Source organism: Carlito syrichta, unplaced genomic scaffold (genome assembly GCF_000164805.1).
Source record: "Carlito syrichta isolate Samal-C Ts95f unplaced genomic scaffold, Tarsius_syrichta-2.0.1 Scaffold301567, whole genome shotgun sequence".
Lineage (NCBI taxonomy): Eukaryota > Metazoa > Chordata > Mammalia > Primates > Tarsiidae > Carlito > Carlito syrichta.
Genome location: NW_007245663.1, coordinates 809,421 through 816,587, shown reverse-complemented (window position 1 = coordinate 816,587; position 7,167 = coordinate 809,421). Strand labels below are relative to the sequence as shown.

The 7,167-nt window shown below is 44.9% G+C and overlaps 1 protein-coding gene across 1 annotated transcript in view; it reads left to right on the top strand.

The window, feature by feature from the left end:
- TCF4 (transcription factor 4) overlaps window positions 1-7,167 on the top strand; it is a 391,888-nt gene that overhangs the window by 9,327 nt on the left and 375,394 nt on the right. The window lies entirely within an intron of this gene.

Sequence of the window (7,167 nt, the reverse complement as noted above, 5' to 3'; positions counted from 1 at the left end):
AAAAAAAAAAAAAAAAAAAAAAAGAAAAAAATGCCAATGGATCCAAATTTGCCACCTGAGTTTCAACACTTTAGTCCTTTTGTTTCGCTCACGCACCCTGACAGGATCCTTATTCTTTAGCCTTCTGGCCTTGGCCAGAGTTAATACTTCAGCCCAGGACATCCTTCTCTTCCTATCCGCTTCATGGGAGTACGACTTTTCTTTCCAGATCCAACTCATCTCATCTCATCTAAGAAGTCTTCTTGATCTCTCTCTGTAGCTGATGACAATTACTCCTTGCACAGATAGTGTTACGGCATGATTTTACCTCTTGATAGCTCTTGGCACAGTCTGTCAGGAGCCCAGGTGATTTCTGTCTGTCTGGTCTTCCCATTAGAGTGTGAAGGCTGACAGGCTAAGGGCCCTGTTTTATCATCTTAAATTCCTCCCCTCCCCTTGCATGGTGCTTTTTTTTTTTTTTTTTTGGCACACACCTGTGGTTCCAGCTACTTGGAAGGCTGAGGCAGAGCATAGTGCTTTACATAAACAAACAGCTCGACGTTGCATGTCCTTTCGTTAGGAAATGGAAATAAAGTTGGAGAGGTTAGGCAGGGATGAGGCAACTTCTGGAGGATTTTTAAAAGCCAGGTTAGATATATTAAGCTCAATTGTTTTACTGCACTTGGGAATAAGGAAAAGATTATCTTTGTTTTCCAAAAATCCTTGAATTCTTTCTCCATTCTTTACTCTTTTTGAACCTTTTTAACCATCTCTTCTTTGGGTTGGGGAAAGGTGGCCGAGGGGTTTGAAATATCATGCAATCCGAGAGTAGGAGAATGAAAATGAACACGCTATTAGCTTTCTTTTCTATTCTCTATTATAATCCCGGAATATGCTTCACAAATATCCTTGCTAGCAAAGCAGTGAGGCCCATCTACTTCAGCGATGGCTGTAAATGTTTTTGATGATAACTAGTACACATGTACTACACTGTATATTAGACAACTTAAACAAGACTTTTGTAAAGCAACACTGTTCTTCATTCACACCATGCGTGTCAGTATTGTCTATGTTATTCAGTTTCACTTCAAACAAACAAAAGGTTGATCTAATCAACGTTCTGACCATTAAAGACCTGAGACTTGCAATTTTATAACGGTGACACTACAGTGCACACATCCTCATGGCTGTCACAACGATTGGATGAACACTATGCTGAATGCTTTGGCTAATATTTTACATTTAATCTGATGTAATAATTTTATGACAGATCACTATATCCATTTTATGAATGAGAGGAGTGAGGCTTAGAGGTACAGAAACTGCCCAAGGCCACACAACTACCTATAGCAGAGCTAAGAGTTAAACACAGGTAGACCAAGCTTCCGCTTACAGCTCAGTGACATGTGCATGGCTCTGGGTCACGGCCAACTGCAGGGGAGAGCTGCGTGTGCTGGACTTTAAACTTGCAGCACACACAAGGGAGGACAAGGCCACCGGGGAACAGACTAAATGCTCTCGACCTGACAACTTCATTTCTTCTCTGGAACTCTGTTCCTGCCCAGTTTCCCACTCTGCAAGTCCTCCAAAGAGTGACAAAACCCTTAAAATAGAACACTCAGACTGCAACAGAGGAAACGATTTTATGATTAGGAGGCAACTTCTAGAAAGCTGGCACTAAATCTTTTGAGTCTTTAAATTACCCAAACTCTGTGGACACTAACAACGAAAGACTGTCAACATTTTATTGTCTCTTTCCTTTTCCCAAACCCCCCCAACCATCTAAAAGCCCACGAAATATAAACTCTGCTCTGTACGTGCCCAGGTACTATAAGGAAAGTTTATTATCATAAACATCAATCTGTTGTCTACAACTTGATTTCCAAAACTGCTTAGTTTTTCTGGGTCATTCCTGGAGGAAGGCTTACGTATCAGGCAGTGTGCTAGGCTTTTAGAACACAGAGACCTGCTCTTCACCTTTATAGAGGGAACATGTACTGAAAACAGAGAGCACCATAAACCAATAATTGCGCACAGTGGGATCCATGCAGAAACCGCGGTACAAGGTATAGAGGGAAGACAGGGGGCTGAATCATAATCCTGGCAAAGCAGACTTATGATTTTTCCTACTTTTAGATGTTTTGGGGGTTTGGGGAAAAGGAAGGGAAAAAATACATCTCTGACAATTTTTCATTCTTAGTGTCCGTGGAGTTATGCGAATTTAAATAAGACTTAAAAGATTTAGTGCCAACCTCATAGAAGGTTCCTTCTAACCATAAAACCGTTTCCTCTGTCGCAGTCTGAGTGTTCTATTTTAAGGGTTTTGTCACTCTTTGGAGGACTTGCAGAGTGGGAGACTGGGCAGGAACAGAGTTCCAGAGAAGAAGTGAAGTTGTCAGGTCGAGAGCATTTAGTCTGTTCCCCGGTGGCCTTGTCCTCCCTTGTGTATGCTGCAAGTTTAAAGTCCAGCACACGCAGCTCTCCCCTGCAGTTGGCTGTGACCCAGAGCCATGCACATGTCACTGAGCTGTAAGCTGAAGCTTGGTCTATCTGTGTTTAACTCTTAGCTCTGCTATAGGTAGTTGTGTGGCCTTGGGCAGTTTCTGTACCTCCAAGCCTCTGTCTCCTCTTCTAGAAATGTTAAAAAGCCGGGCTCCGTGGTTCAGCCTGTAATCTCTACGCCTTGGGAGGCTGAGGTGAGTGGACTGCCTGAGCCCGGAGGCTTGAGACCTGCCCGGGGAACTTGGCAAGACCTCATCTCTACAGTAAAAAAAAAAAAAAAATCAGCCGGGCACGGTAGCATGTGCCTATAATTCTGGCTACTCGGAAGGCTGAGGCGGAAGGATCGCCGGAGCCCAGCAGGTCAAGGCTGCGGTGGGGGAGCGGCCACTGCACTCTGGTCTGGGCGACAGAGTGAGACTCCAACTCAAAAAAATAAAAAATAAGAAATAAGAAGTTGTAATAGTGAAGCAACACAATGACAGAACTTTGTATTGTATTCATGCTGATGAAGAGGCTGTCCCCTTGGTTTGGTAAATTAAGGCAATTATCCCACTTCTGTCTTTAGGGACTAGAAATTTAGGTGGCGGGGGTCAGTGTCCTGTTACGAATCATACTGAATACTCACAAGCAACATTTACTAACAACGAGGTAAAGTTATGATGAAACCTTAAGAGAAACTGATTTGAGAAAGCACAAACGCTGCATTTCAGCATACACCTGTACAGGTCATCTTGAGCATACTCCTCAAAGAGTTGTTGAATATCCAGTAGGTGCCAGGCGTACTGGCAGGGATGGAAACAGAGGTGGACAAGATTCCTGTGGTTCCTGCATGATGGGGTCTACCGTCTGACAGGGGAGGCAGATGAAACAAAAGGAAATGCATTCACAAAAGGATCCTCTTGGGAATGGTGCCCCTAAGGAAACAAAGCTGAGAATAATAAACTGGAGTGTTCACTTTAGACAGAATGATTAGGAAGGTCTCCAGGAGAGGTGACTGTAAACTGAGACTAGAAGGATGATATGGAGTCAGCCTGTGAACAGTGAGAGGAAAGCATCAAAGCACGAGTGAAAGCAAAGGCCCTGGGGTGGGCTGGAGTGAGTTGGAGTGTTTGCATACCATAAAGCTCTGGACTTAATTCACACAAACCGGCTGGAGCATTCCCATTCTATCTGGCCAGCTGCCTCTCTGACTCACCCTTGCAGTGTGAGTTGCCTTTGTATTGAGGTCCTGACAAGTGATGCCCATTTGAGATACTAACCTAAAAACAGGCTGGGATAGTCCTCCCTTTTCCACACATCTGCCACAGGCCGTGTCTTGCTTACTGTGACTTAGCCTTTCACTCAAGACTGCCCTTGACATTTATCTCATTCTGATGTTTTTTTGGCCGATATTTTTGCCTCAGGTCCTGAGAGAACAGCTGCTGACACAAGGTGGATGTTTAAAAATTACTGGCAGAATTTCTGGATGGATTTAATCAGAGCATTGGAGAGCTGATTGTTGTTGTTGTTGTCTGTGGTTATGTTTGCTTGCTTTTTGTTTTTTGGTTTTTTTTGAGTTGGAGTCTCACTCTGTCGCCCAGACTGGAGTGCAGTGGCGGCTCTTGACCGCCGCAGCCTCGACCCGCTGGGCTCCGGCGATCCTTCCGCCTCAGCCTTCCGAGTAGCCGGAACTACAGGTATGCGCTACCACGCCCGGCTGATTTTTTGATTTATCGTAGAGATGAGGTCTCGCCAAGTTGCCCGGGTGGGTCTCAAACCCGCGGGCTCAGGCCATCCACTCACCTCGGCCTCCCAAAGCACTGGGATTACAGGCTGAGCCACCCAGCCCAGCTTTGTTTGCTTGTTTCTTTTCACACAGGTAGGATTGGGTAGAGTAAATTACACGGAGTTTGAAGAAGAATGGTACAGGATTCTAACTGGCACAGGGTTGCCACAGGGCTACCTGGCTCGGCCTTGGACAAGTTGTGACCTTGGACAAGTCACCCCACTTAAGGCTTGACATCCTCAGTTACAAATGAAGGTTTTGGCCCAAGTGCTCTCCAGTATCCGTTTTCTTTCCCCCCATGATGAATCCATGGGGTATTGATGCTTGCCACTCCTTCCACACTCCTACGTGAGATATGTTATCTTTAGGCATCAACTCAGCTTATGCAATAATGATGCTTTACATTGGGAAGAAATTTATCATTTTCAAAGCACTCTCACCTACACAATCTCATTTGATTTTAACCAGTCATGTGAGGTATTTAAGGTAGCTATGATTTTTTTTTTACATCTGCCAAAAAGTGAAACTTGCCCAAGGTCACAAAGAGACAGAAAAACGAATGAGTGACACTTGCCTGTACTACCCTGATTATAGGTGGCACAATGAATCAGATCAGAGCTCTGTCATGTTGGAGTGATGCAAATCGTGCAGCAGCCATGATCTTTTTTTAAATGTTAGTGATGGTTTTGACAAGGCTGAAATTTAAAGCATTTTGTTGTTGTTGTTAAATCTTTTTGTAGTAAGGATCAGAAAAATACTCAGGTTAGCTCAGTTGAGGACGGGGAACATTGTGGGAATTACCAATCTCATGGACAGAAGGCCCAGCGGTTGTCACAATGACCGGGATAGTTCTCTAAGCATTTCTTTTAGGACCTAACCGTCTGCTTTTCGTGAAACTCTCAAGATCGTTCTCTCCTATCCGAAGAGCAATTTCCTCAGCTTACTCATGGCTCTCGTTTCCTTGTAACCACTGCTCTTTGCACAGCTTAGCTTTCTGGCACCAGCTTTGGCCAGCTGACTCCATGACATGTTGGACCCATCACTCACCACGGCCAGTGTCCACCTCTTCCTCTTTTTGTTCCTAGAGTCCAGTCTGCTGGGGCTGGTGGGGCCGGAGCAGGAAGGCGTTACGGGGCACCCACATCAAGTTCCACTTGTTAGGGACTATTTGTGTCTCTCTCAAAATGTGTATGCTGAAGCCCTAACTCCTTGGAACATCTACCTTGGGTCAGTACTGCGTGATCGTATTAAGAGACAGGGTCTTTGGGACTTTTAACTAGGTTTAGCTGAGATCCTGAAAGTGGAGTCCCCACGATGGGATTAGTATTCTTGTAAGAGGAGGAAGACAGACCGGGTTCTCTCTTTCTCTCTCCACCATGTGAGAATACAGTAAGAATGCAGCCGTCTGCAAGTCAGGAAGAGAGCCCTCCCCAGAACTTGACACCCTGACCTCAGTCCTCCCAGCCTCCAGAAGTATGAAAAACAAATGTCTGCTGGTGAGGTCACCCAGTCTAGGGTATTTTGTTGTAGCAGCTTGAGCTGACTGAGACATACCTCTATATCATACCTATTTATGAACAGGTTCCTAGGCAAGTGAATTCGCAGATGGAGAAGGTACCCCAAAACACATCTACTGCACTTCCTTTTTTATCTAAGTTTCACAGGATCCTTTTTGGTCTCCTTTTCTTAGGTGTCTCTGATCATCGTAAGTATAACTAGAAAGCACCTATTCTCAGACAACTCGGGGGGGGGGGGATCAAAGATAAAATATTCACATTTGTCTCTGAAATTTAAAATGGGAAGGGTAGTTCCAGGTTTTCGGATTGCGGGGGGTGGGGAGGAGCCCACAAAACTAGACTAGCAGTCAGGTACCTTTAGATCCCAAACCCGATCCTATCACTGGTTTCTGGACAGATCATTTATTTTCCTTGAAATTCACGGGGATAGGGAGTCTTAAAAACCTAAAAGCTAGAGGGGATTTTATTGGATTACCTAATCTAATCTCTGCATTTCACAGCAAAAGACACTGGCGTTGGGCCTTAGGTCACAGAGCTGATTAGAGGTAGAGCCAGCGGAATATTTCTCCCAAACCAACGTTTGTGATCTTTTCATTATATCATCTAAGTACAGACTGTAGAGGCTTACTCTGAGAATCGGGGATAATGCTTGTGATAATGCAGCCTAAAGTAGCATCTAAATGTAAAATATTATTTTAAGAACATGGAATGGGGGTGGAAGACAAATTTTCATCACGTGTGAATGGACAGGAAACAAGCGATAAATATATTAAAAAAAAACAACCCTAGTTCTTGTTCTCTAAAAATTTACATACGAAGAAAAGATCTTAAAAACGGAACTGAACTCTGTTCCTGCCTCAAACCTGCATCAGCAGAGGAAGGTTAGGGTGTTCCCACTGCCAGATGGATGGTACAGGAGCATGGCTGACTGTGGACTTGATCACAGCTTGCCTGGTTTCACAGGTGGGCCCTATGCCTTCACATAGTCTGTGACCTAGGCTTGTTTGTAAGCACTCAATCAACTTCTGCCTTGGGCCAAGCTACTCAATGCTCTCTTTGCCTGTGTTCTCAGGATCAAAGCGGCCAATGTTTATAAAATTCTTGGCACACACGGTCAACACACCTGACATGTGCCTAGTGTCACCTGTCCTCATCAGTACTTGCTTTTCTCTGTTGCAAGGACTGAAAGTATTCTTTGGGAGCGGGTGGTCTCGCGGGCCAGGGACCAGCTGGTTTAGCAGAGAGAGAGAGAATGAAAGACAGAGAGGGAGTGATTTACTTAGCGGTGGCTCATCTTTATCTGTCATCCTCACCGAATTCGTAGAAGCGGCCATTGTTCCCCTGCGTGTCACAGACCAGAAGACAGGCCGGAGGAAGGGATGGCTTGGCCGGGCCCGCCCGTGG